Raw genomic sequence first — 12500 nt, 5'->3', positions numbered from 1 at the left:
GAGAGAGAGAGAGAGAGAGAGAGAGAGAGAGAGAGAGAGAGAGAGAGAGAGAGAGAGAGAGAGAGAGAGAGAGAGAGAGAGAGAGAGAGAGAGAGAGAGAGAGAGAGAGAGAGAGAGAGAGAGAGAGAGAGAGAGAGAGAGAGAGAGAGAGAGAGAGAGAGAGAGAGAGAGAGAGAGAGAGAGAGAGAGAGAGAGAGAGAGAGAGAGAGAGAGAGAGAGAGAGAGAGAGAGAGAGAGAGAGAGAGAGAGAGAGAGAGAGAGAGAGAGAGAGAGAGAGAGAGAGAGAGAGAGAGAGAGAGAGAGAGAGAGAGAGAGAGAGAGAGAGAGAGAGAGAGAGAGAGAGAGAGAGAGAGAGAGAGAGAGAGAGAGAGAGAGAGAGAGAGAGAGAGAGAGAGAGAGAGAGAGAGAGAGAGAGAGAGAGAGAGAGAGAGAGAGAGAGAGAGAGAGAGAGAGAGAGAGAGAGAGAGAGAGAGAGAGAGAGAGAGAGAGAGAGAGAGAGAGAGAGAGAGAGAGAGAGAGAGAGAGAGAGAGAGAGAGAGAGAGAGAGAGAGAGAGAGAGAGAGAGAGAGAGAGAGAGAGAGAGAGAGAGAGAGAGAGAGAGAGAGAGAGAGAGAGAGAGAGAGAGAGAGAGAGAGAGAGAGAGAGAGAGAGAGAGAGAGAGAGAGAGAGAGAGAGAGAGAGAGAGAGAGAGAGAGAGAGAGAGAGAGAGAGAGAGAGAGAGAGAGAGAGAGAGAGAGAGAGAGAGAGAGAGAGAGAGAGAGAGAGAGAGAGAGAGAGAGAGAGAGAGAGAGAGAGAGAGAGAGAGAGAGAGAGAGAGAGAGAGAGAGAGAGAGAGAGAGAGAGAGAGAGAGAGAGAGAGAGAGAGAGAGAGAGAGAGAGAGAGAGAGAGAGAGAGAGAGAGAGAGAGAGAGAGAGAGAGAGAGAGAGAGAGAGAGAGAGAGAGAGAGAGAGAGAGAGAGAGAGAGAGAGAGAGAGAGAGAGAGAGAGAGAGAGAGAGAGAGAGAGAGAGAGAGAGAGAGAGAGAGAGAGAGAGAGAGAGAGAGAGAGAGAGAGAGAGAGAGAGAGAGAGAGAGAGAGAGAGAGAGAGAGAGAGAGAGAGAGAGAGAGAGAGAGAGAGAGAGAGAGAGAGAGAGAGAGAGAGAGAGAGAGAGAGAGAGAGAGAGAGAGAGAGAGAGAGAGAGAGAGAGAGAGAGAGAGAGAGAGAGAGAGAGAGAGAGAGAGAGAGAGAGAGAGAGAGAGAGAGAGAGAGAGAGAGAGAGAGAGAGAGAGAGAGAGAGAGAGAGAGAGAGAGAGAGAGAGAGAGAGAGAGAGAGAGAGAGAGAGAGAGAGAGAGAGAGAGAGAGAGAGAGAGAGAGAGAGAGAGAGAGAGAGAGAGAGAGAGAGAGAGAGAGAGAGAGAGAGAGAGAGAGAGAGAGAGAGAGAGAGAGAGAGAGAGAGAGAGAGAGAGAGAGAGAGAGAGAGAGAGAGAGAGAGAGAGAGAGAGAGAGAGAGAGAGAGAGAGAGAGAGAGAGAGAGAGAGAGAGAGAGAGAGAGAGAGAGAGAGAGAGAGAGAGAGAGAGAGAGAGAGAGAGAGAGAGAGAGAGAGAGAGAGAGAGAGAGAGAGAGAGAGAGAGAGAGAGAGAGAGAGAGAGAGAGAGAGAGAGAGAGAGAGAGAGAGAGAGAGAGAGAGAGAGAGAGAGAGAGAGAGAGAGAGAGAGAGAGAGAGAGAGAGAGAGAGAGAGAGAGAGAGAGAGAGAGAGAGAGAGAGAGAGAGAGAGAGAGAGAGAGAGAGAGAGAGAGAGAGAGAGAGAGAGAGAGAGAGAGAGAGAGAGAGAGAGAGAGAGAGAGAGAGAGAGAGAGAGAGAGAGAGAGAGAGAGAGAGAGAGAGAGAGAGAGAGAGAGAGAGAGAGAGAGAGAGAGAGAGAGAGAGAGAGAGAGAGAGAGAGAGAGAGAGAGAGAGAGAGAGAGAGAGAGAGAGAGAGAGAGAGAGAGAGAGAGAGAGAGAGAGAGAGAGAGAGAGAGAGAGAGAGAGAGAGAGAGAGAGAGAGAGAGAGAGAGAGAGAGAGAGAGAGAGAGAGAGAGAGAGAGAGAGAGAGAGAGAGAGAGAGAGAGAGAGAGAGAGAGAGAGAGAGAGAGAGAGAGAGAGAGAGAGAGAGAGAGAGAGAGAGAGAGAGAGAGAGAGAGAGAGAGAGAGAGAGAGAGAGAGAGAGAGAGAGAGAGAGAGAGAGAGAGAGAGAGAGAGAGAGAGAGAGAGAGAGAGAGAGAGAGAGAGAGAGAGAGAGAGAGAGAGAGAGAGAGAGAGAGAGAGAGAGAGAGAGAGAGAGAGAGAGAGAGAGAGAGAGAGAGAGAGAGAGAGAGAGAGAGAGAGAGAGAGAGAGAGAGAGAGAGAGAGAGAGAGAGAGAGAGAGAGAGAGAGAGAGAGAGAGAGAGAGAGAGAGAGAGAGAGAGAGAGAGAGAGAGAGAGAGAGAGAGAGAGAGAGAGAGAGAGAGAGAGAGAGAGAGAGAGAGAGAGAGAGAGAGAGAGAGAGAGAGAGAGAGAGAGAGAGAGAGAGAGAGAGAGAGAGAGAGAGAGAGAGAGAGAGAGAGAGAGAGAGAGAGAGAGAGAGAGAGAGAGAGAGAGAGAGAGAGAGAGAGAGAGAGAGAGAGAGAGAGAGAGAGAGAGAGAGAGAGAGAGAGAGAGAGAGAGAGAGAGAGAGAGAGAGAGAGAGAGAGAGAGAGAGAGAGAGAGAGAGAGAGAGAGAGAGAGAGAGAGAGAGAGAGAGAGAGAGACAGAGAGAGAGACAGACAGAGACAGAGAGAGAGAATGAGTTGGAATTCAGAGGAAAAGGGTTCACATTTCGCATACCTATATGTTCCTTCTAAATAGTGAAAAGCCCATCCAACCCCCTCCTGCCCTCATCTTGACGTCCTTCATCCTAGGGGGGGATTTCCTGACCTTCCACCTAGATGGGTTAACCACTTCCCGGCCGGCCGTTGTAAAAAAACGTCCGGCGGGAACTTCCTGGATCTGAGCGGGCGTCTTCAGACGTCCTGCCCCGCCCCCCGATCAGGCGCGCTCCCAGCGCGATCACGGCCCGGCAACTGTGCCCGCACTGTCCATTGGACAGTGCTGTTTCTATAACAAGGTATAGAGCCAGTAAAATCGGCTCTATACCTTGCGATCTAGCTGTGACAAATCACAGCTGTCACAAATGTAAACAGAGGCTGCAGTTTGCAGCCTTGTCTCTATCTCCTCTCTCACACACCGTTGGGTTGTGAGAGAGAGGAGAGAGAGAACTTCAAAGATCAGCCAAAGAAAGAATTTAAAGTGATACACATTGATACACACTGATACACTGTTACACAGTACATTCACAGTCTTACCAGTGTGATTCATAAGTCAGTCGGTGTCATCAGCACGATTCAGTGTCAGTGCGTTTCAGTGTCAGTCGCAGTGACATCAGCACTTTTCACAGCGTCAGTGTGTTTCAGCGTCATCAGTGCATTTCAGCGCATTTCAGTGTCATCAGTGCCACATTTTCAGCACATATCATCAGCACTCAGTGCCAACAGAAAACGCCAGTATCTAGCATCGTGCCACCCTACTAGCACCGATTAGCTTGTGACGCTCACATTACCAAGTACCAGTGTGATCCAGTGCCCCCAAGTATACGCAGACATGTCCCAAAAAAAGTACAGCAGTGAGGAGGCATTTCAGATCCTCAGCATGTCTGGTGAGAGTGACGGAGACGCCTCAGATTCTGGATCAGAGTACGAACCTGTGGAGGGCAGCGGTTCAGTATCCTCTGACTCAGAAGAAGTAGTTGTGCCCACTAAAAGAGCCAGGCGTGCTGTGCAACATCCAGCTGACATGCAGCAGCCAAGCACCAGTACTGCCGCTCATACACAATCACAGGCATCCAGCAGTACCACCGCTCATCCCCAAGATCAGCCACAAAGCATCAGGCCCCAAAGAGCACATAATAGTGAAGTACCAGAGGCACTTTCAAATCCCTTGTGGCTACCCTCTAATTCAGCCGCACCGTGATGATTAATTTATGCCCCTTGAAACCCTCATGGTGCTCCTTGGATGTTTGGCCTCTCCATGTGGCTAGGGTGTGAAAAGGTCTCATATGTGTGGTATCCCCATACTCGGAAGGAGTAGCAGAATGTGTTTTGGAGTGTAATTCTGAGTATACCTATACTGTGTATAAGAAATATCTTATTAACTGACAACTTTGAGAAAAAAAAAAAAAAAAAAAATCTTAATTTTTTGATAGCTTGTGCAAAAAAAATACATCTTTAAAACACCCAGCATGCATCTTATCAAATACCTTTGGGTGTTTGCTTTACAAAATGGGGTCATTTTGTGGGTGTTTCTACTGTCCTGGTATTTTAGGGTCTCAAGAAATGTGATAGGCAGTCAGGGCACCAGAGTTGATACATTTCCAATTATATGGTATGTATACCATTGTTCTGTAGACTGTATAACTGTAAGACATTCTAATTAATTTACACTTATTTGGATTTTTTTTACCAAAGAAATGTAGCAGAACACATTTTGGCCTAAATGTATGAAGAAAGATTATTTATTTGCAATGTTTAATTAACATAAAAGGAAAATAGTTTTTTTGTAAAAAAAATAGGTATTTTTTTCTTTATATAGTAAAAAATAAAAACCCCAGTGGTGATTAAATACCACCAAAAGAAAGCTCTATCTGTCCCCAGAAAATGGTAAAAAATTCATTTCAGTACAGTGTTGCATGACAGAATAAATGTCAGTCAAAGTACCGCAGCGATGAATACTGAAAAATGGCCTGGCCAGGAAGGGGGTGTAAACACCTGGTCTTGAAGTGGTTAAATGAGTTGTAAAGCCCCAGCAAATCCTCTCCCATTAGAACGTCAGCGTTGTAATAGGAATACATAGTAAAGCCGTTTCTGGTAATGCAATCAAAGTGTGCACGTTGTACGGCTCTGCTCGTCCATATGAATGAGGCCCTGATACGGTCCGATAGAATAAAGCAGCTTCTTTCTCGGGCCTGTTCTTCCACTGTGCTATATCCGCTCCCCTGAGCCTGACAATATACAGGACACGCTAACATATTTATATCGTCACAATCCAGTTTCTTGCATGTTCTGGGGATGGAGTAAGGTTGCATGAGTGCTGGAGTGGCATCATCAGTGCCTGCCCAATGGGAGCAAGAAGATGATGGAAACAGAGGAAGATAATATGACAGCGGGGATCTCGGGAGCTTGGACCTCACATCGCTGGAGGAGAGCAGACCCAGAGGCAAGCGTGTCATAATGTGCAAGTACACGGAGCACAGCTCGCTTACAGATGGTATACGGCTCCAGAACCTCCATCCAGTCATTATTGAAGATGCCTCCAGGATCCATCTGGCCCCTCCAGACTCCCATAACACATACAAGGCTGCACTCTGCTCTCCTCTGGGCTAAAAACAATTGTTCCAGCATGAACACTGCCACTCCATCGGCTGACGCATTTTGTTAATCTTGGAGCCTACAAGTTCCACTAAGGGGTGAAATGCATCAGTGGAAGTGGTTTGGAGTACCAGTGCACAAATTGCACTTTATTTTCCCAGCGCGTCATGGGTGCCGTAAACACGGGAATGTAGCTTATATAGCAGATTCTGCTACAGGTGTACCCGCCCCCCCTTAGTAACAAAAAAATGTATGTTTTCCTGGCTGCGTTTACTTGTTAATGGCACCCTAAGCAAGACACATGGAACGCAAGAGTGTGAACAGGGACCGAGGTTGCACCACTGCACTAAGCCACTGTGCTACCTTCACACCAGCTTTTGTGTATGAAGAGAAACTAAGAATTTCTACATGAAAGTAATACGCAATGTCACATTTATGCATTTTCCCTGTGATTATACTTCGTGACATTAAACCCTCAGATTTTTTAACATAAAACAATACTGTAATGTGCGCCTTACAGTAATCCATGGTTGTTTCCCTTCTCTTTGCTGCTCTTCCTTTCAAATCCTCATGTCTTCTCATGCTGGGGGAGAACTTCCCTTTGCAGCTGAGTGCCTCTTCCTGTAGTGCTGGCTCAGGATGTGAACCTACACACAGACACCATGTATCCATTCCAGAGACAAGGCAGTCTGCTGCAAAACAGAAGTTCTCCCCCAGCATGAGAACAGACTCAGATTTAAAAGGAAGAGCAGCAAAGAGAAGGGAAACAACCATGGATTACAGTAAGGCGCACATTACAGTATTGTTTTATGTTAAAAAATCTGAGGGTTTAATGTCACTTTAAGGTAGATTCTACCCCCAGCTATTTGTATAGCCAGCAAGCTGCCGTCATCCCTGCATGTCAGCTGCTGAGATAAAAGCAATATAGCTAACCGCAGACTACACTGGCCATGGACAGGCAGTTGTCTCCCTGAGAATGACAGGAAACGACATCTTCCCATTCTGCGGGGGACCGGCTGATGTTCTTGGCGTGACTGACTTGCACAGTTAACACTTTCCTCCTCTAATGGGCCACGTCATGCAGAGACTTCCCATCGAGCTGGGAGACTCCTGTGAGTGATAAGCCAATGCTTCTGATGGAGGGAATCGCCCGCTAGAAGGCTAAATGTGGCATTGATCCATCAGAATGAGGCCATTGATGGCCAATAACAGATCAGAGGGAAATGGAGCAAAACACTGCACTAGAACTGCCAACCAGAAAACATGGCTGCTCTCCTGTACATATACTGCATATTGACCCCACACGCTGAAACAGGGTACTTAGTAGGGATGCACCGATGCCGATCGCGAGAATTTGGCCGAGTACTCTTACTCGCCCAAATCCTCTGATACCAGAACTTCCGGTTAAGATTTCAGCATCGAGCCTGCTTCCCGGCGGATCAGGAAGCTGGGAGATTTCCTCTGACCGGCAGTGCCGTAGGGGAACATGGAGGCAAGCTTCCCGTGACATCAGGAACCTGGGCAGCGAGTAATGACCTGCCTCCCAATTGGCCAGGAAGCCGGCTCGATGCTGATTGGCCAGGGAATCAGCTTCCCGGCCAATCAGCGTGGAACCGGCCGAACAGCCGGCTTCATGCCGACTGGCAGGGAAGCCAATACTCACCGCCCAGCTTCCTGATTGGCCAGGAAGCCGGTTCCCAGGCTAAACACAATCGAGCCGGCCAGACGACATGGAGTCAGCTTCTCGGGGAATCAGATTGCCTGGGAAGCTGTCTCTATGCCAGCAGGAACACCGGTATTGGTATTCGGTATCAACAAGTACCGACAGCAAAGTATCGGTACTCTATACCGAAAAAACAGTATCATTGTATCCCTAGCATTATGCATTAACACAAGTGATTCATTTCATATATGTCTGCTGATAAAAGGCATATCTATATAACAGGAAGAGAATCTCTACTCAAAGCCACAGGCATGACTGCCAGAGGCTAAGGCATGGTGAGATTTGTAGTTTCCCTATGCTATGCTGCTGAGGTTGCCTACCCCCGATATACTGTGCTTACCATTCAGCTTTAAAAACAAAAATGGGGAAAGACGACGTAAGTTGCAGATTCCGCCGTGAGCTACACAATGACAAACACAGCTGCTGGCAAGCCTTCAGAGCGCGACAATCTGTTCCCCGTTACAGCGACATTGCAATATTATTTCAACACCTCGGCCTTACTAAGACGATCCTGCAAGATCCCCGGCAATCCTCCAAGGACAGAGACCTGGCAACGCTCCCGCCTCATCCTGACAACACGCTGGGGCTAATGCTGTACAAAGGAGACAAACACACATGAGTAATGAAAGCGCACGCCGCATCTCGGGGCCGATGAGAAAGCACAAAGAGCGCAAAGATGTGGAAAGGAAAGACGCCATTGTTCAATTCAGCTCGGAGATGGGGGAAATATCCACAACCGGCACAGACTGAAATCTGAAATTAGGCTTTGTGGGGGAGTGCCAGATGTGTAACAAGTTGGGGGGGGGGAATGCGATATAAAATGTGATGATGTCCATCAAGAGAGTAAATAGAGCAATCAGGATGCAGGCAGCGGCACAGATGGTGAAACTGCCCCCAAAGATGGGGTAGACACGTCACAAGGGGATCCATTATAGGATGATTGAGGCGGCTCAGTGTGTATGAGGCGGCATGGGGCCACGCTTCACCACTAGAACTTCTGCAGTTCTCTTCAGGACTTGATGCTTCTCAGCAATGGCCCTTATAACAGGACCTGGACTCAGAAAGTCTGTTCTTATAAGGAAAATGTAAGAAGGGTAATTGTCCCTAAATCTACCTTTTGTTTTGAATTGCTACTGAAAAAAAAGATCAGTGCGATCCCTGTGCCTCATATCTGCGTATCTGCCGTGTGAGATCATCTAAGACACTGCTGTCTCACCAGATTTGAACTGAGATTTGGTGATGTCACTACTGCACTGCTCAGTGTTCTCCTTGCTGGAGAGGAAGTTGTAGCTGAGTACCTGCAGTGCAAGGATCTCCCTGCTTCATTCATTCTCCTGCTGCTTCTGAATAGTGATGAGCTCCGGCGTGTTCGCAAGCGCCTCGTGCCGAGCCCGCCAGGAAGCCGTCAGCGCGCAGGGCCAATCACAGGCACTGAGCCATTTTCCGATCTCTGCAGCTGCGGACCGGGAACATGTCTCAGTGCCTGTGATTGGCCCTGAGCGCTGACGGCTTCCTGGCGGGCTCGGCACGAGGCGCTTGCGAACACGCCCAAGCTCATCACTACTTCTGAAGCTAAACTCCGGGATAAGCAAATATTGTCTATATACAAACACCATGTGTATTCTTCCTGGAATCTTGCAGTAATCCGGTGTAAAACTTGGAGCCTTCTGGAAGAAAGACCGCTCACTGCTGACCCGTCTCCTTGTGCAGGGTGACTGGTCTCGCCTCCGCCCCCTCCTGTAATAAAGACCTGTCACTGCTGCTCTCTCTCCTTGTACATGGTGACGGGTCTCGTCTCCACCCCTTCTTGTAATAATGACCGGTCATTGCTGTTCTCTCTCCTACGGCAGGTTGACTGGTCTTGTCTCCGCCCCCTCCTGTAGTAGGTGTGGCCTGCTGGGTCTGCTCTCTGCACATGCTATGCCCAGCGATGATGTCACCATAACTTTTACCAGATAACTGGATTTGTGCCCATAGTTTACATTAGCCCACCAATCATCAGGGGAGCAAGCTCTGACATAAAGCAAAAATCTGCCTCTACCAAGATGCCTGCATCTATGCAGCAGAACAAGGAAAGTCAGAAATGGGGAAAGCCAAACTCTGGCCCAGTCTTGGAGCTGGGATCAGGTAAAAGTGCTGTGCAAAGGTCCCCTAGACCAGGGGCAGCTAAGCTTTGGCCCTCCAGCTGTGTTGAATCTACAAGTCCCATCATGCATCTGTCTCTGGAAGTCATGTCTGTGGCTGTCAGAGTCTTGTAATGTCTAATAATGGGACTTTCAGCTTTATCAGAGGTGCAAGGCCAAAGTTTGGCTTCCCCTGCTATAGGCAATACAGATAACCCTCCGATTCATTTTTCTGGGCACAGCTTCCACAATAAAAGGTCCTCTTTAAAAAGGAGAACTATGAGGGGAGTGATTTTCACTCATAATCTGAGCCGACCTGTGACAATGAAACATTCACAGGTCAGCTCAACAGGTCAGCTCAGTAGATCGGGAAGTGAGCGAACACATACCGCCCCTCGCTCACTTCTCGATCTGTCCCTTCAGAGAGCCGTGACTGTCACTTGCGGCTCCCTGCAGGGATTCCCACCCCTGTCCGATCCTCCAGTGCTGACTGGCGGAACGGACGGGTACAGCTGGCTCTGCCTCTAGATAGGGAGAGCCAGCTGTCGCTCACGGAGCTGGGCAGATCCAGACAGCATTGTCGGGATCCATTCTGGCTGCGGCGTCTCAGTATACCGCGAGCTGTAGCTCCCTATATACTGAGCTTAGGGTAACGGGAGGACGCTAGTTTGTGTCCTCCCGTTACCCTTAGGAGAACTATGGGGAAAAGCCCTGACCTCATAGTTCTCCTTTAACATCGTACCCGTCTCCCCTATCAGTTCACACTGAGGCTTGCAGTAGCTGCTGTTGCTGAGCCAATCCACAACTCTCCAAATGGAGCAAATCTCCTACCTAAGCTCTAATTAAGTCCCATTTCTATCTACAATGAGATCCATCTAAACGAGGTTACAGGATTCCCCCGGGGGACGCTTTCTACTTCCGACACACACGCTGCAGATGCGCTGAACAATTCACGCGGCCTTCAGTTCCCTGCAAGAGACGTTCAACAAATGGCACTCCGATTTCTAAGAGAGCACAGAACGTGCGTATCAAAGTAGCGTGAACGAGGTTACATTGAGCGGTCCGATATAAACCCCGGCTTGTGTTAAGGGGGATAAAAAACGATCATCGTTAATTCAGCAACAGGAAAATATAAACAACCTGCTCCCCTGCTGCAAAAAAAAAACCGACAGCAAAGCTGAAAGAGCCGCAGGAAGCGTTTCATAATAGATGAGCTAAATGTATGGAAGCCGGAGAAGGGTTCTTAGGAGTGAGCCCGCCATGACACCTGATAAATCACACCGACTGCATGTGATATATAGTCCTCATTAGGACCTCAGACTCGGTCCCTGTTCCTCATTCCCCTCCTCCCAGTAAAAACCCGGCCATTGTTCTTTACCGGGCGCTTTAGGTAAATCTCTTTAAAGCTGAACTCCGCGCAGACATAAAATAAATGAATCTGTATTTATTATAATTATGGTTGCACTGATATCGGTTTTTCGGTATAGAGTGCCGATATTTTTTTCGGTACTCGCCGATACCGGAAGCCCCATTAAGGAAGCCAGGCCTTGTGTAAAGACTCGCCACCCGGCTTCCCGATTGCCAGGGAAGCCGCCCCCCATGCTTCTCTTCACTAGGCAACGAGAAAGCATGGAGCCGGCTTCCAGATGGGCCAGAAAGCCGGGCGCCGAGTAAAGACTTCCTAACTTCCTAATGGGCCGGGAAGCCGGCTCCATGCTCCCTCGTCAGAAGGTGACGAGGGAGCATGAAGCCAGCTTCCCGGCCAATCAGGAAGCCGGGCAGCGTGCAATGACTCGCTGCCCGGCTTCCTGATGCCGGAAGTATCGGGCTAGGCATCGGAGCATTTGGGAGAGTACACGTACTAGTATCGGTGCATCCCTAATTATAACCCAACCTAATCCCCAATGATCATTTCCTTTTATTTGCTCCCTTCCGATCTGGTAATAATACGGCTGAAATCATTGTTATACCTGTTCCATAAGTGCAAAAGATGCATGATGATCCTGCCTGAAATCCAGCGCTATCCTGCGTCTTGTGCACTCTGCTGTGTTATCAGCCTTGTCCAATGCAGCTGTAAACTAAAGACCACCTCCCGCCTATTGATCGGAGATGGGGAGTGGTTCCACAGTCCAGGGCATCCCCCGTCCCCATAATGAGGCAGCTTCAGGCAGCATCTCATTGGGGGGGGGGGCGGCAGCACGGCCGACTAACAGCAATGCCCCCCTCACCCAACATGGCCGGCTGTCGCTCCCACCCAGCTGACAGCACACCCAGCTGCTGCTCTCCCCTTCTCCTGGCCACCTCAGGCGGCGAATAAACCAGGGACAGCCCTGCTACATTCCTGACCTAGACTGACAACGCTGCTCCTCCAGATCCAGTACAGCAGCGGTAGGCAACCTCGGCACTCCAGCTGTTGTGAAACTACAAGTCCCATGACGCATTGCAAGACTGACAGCCACGACTCCCAGAGGCAGATGCATAAGGGGATTTGTAGTTTCACCACAGCTGGAGTGCCAAGGTTGCTTACTCCTGCAGTACAGTGAGTGACGATGTCATCCTATGACAGTATGTGTGGTACTGGCAGGATCACTAAGTGAAAATAATGGAAGCAAAATAAAACTAATGCAGCCACCAAATCTAACAAGACTAGTAAGGGGCTTAGTAACTAGCCACCTGCGGTTTGTCCAGCCCTGATATAGTGTATTGACACTATATCAGGGCTGGACAAACCGCAGGTGGCTAATCTACGGGGGCTCCTATACAACACACAAAGGGACCATGGGGAACAAAAGTAGCCCCCCCCCTCCGCCGAGCGTATAGCTGCGATGTTGCCGTTCGCATGGCACTACCACCACTAGATGGCACAGAGGAGCATAGGAATTCCCCATGGAAAGGGTTATAAACCATATAAATGAACCCCTTACTGATTCTATCGGAAGAGTAAAAAGTTCTGCACTGTGTTGCTGCGTGTTACGAGTTCATTAAGAGAAACCACTACCTGCGCTGCCCTTACGTATCATGCCGGTCGCTTTATAAAGAGCCCAATGCAAATGACACTTGTATGGAGGTGATGGACGTTCCCATCTATGAATAGCTTACATCTCCGAGCATTCCACAATTCTGCAAACTCAGCACCTTCCACAGACCCAGAACTACAACACACTCATTCACCGCGTCATCCCAGTCACACAACAGTTACAAATGCAACCTCGTAAACTAGATTCACCCAACAAGCAATTCCCCAGTGCTCCTGA

The sequence above is a fragment of the Nanorana parkeri genome, unplaced genomic scaffold, assembly GCF_000935625.1.
Source record: "Nanorana parkeri isolate BGI_ZX_2015 unplaced genomic scaffold, ASM93562v1 scaffold962, whole genome shotgun sequence".
Classification (NCBI taxonomy): Eukaryota; Metazoa; Chordata; class Amphibia; order Anura; family Dicroglossidae; genus Nanorana; species Nanorana parkeri.
This window is presented reverse-complemented; position numbering follows the sequence as displayed.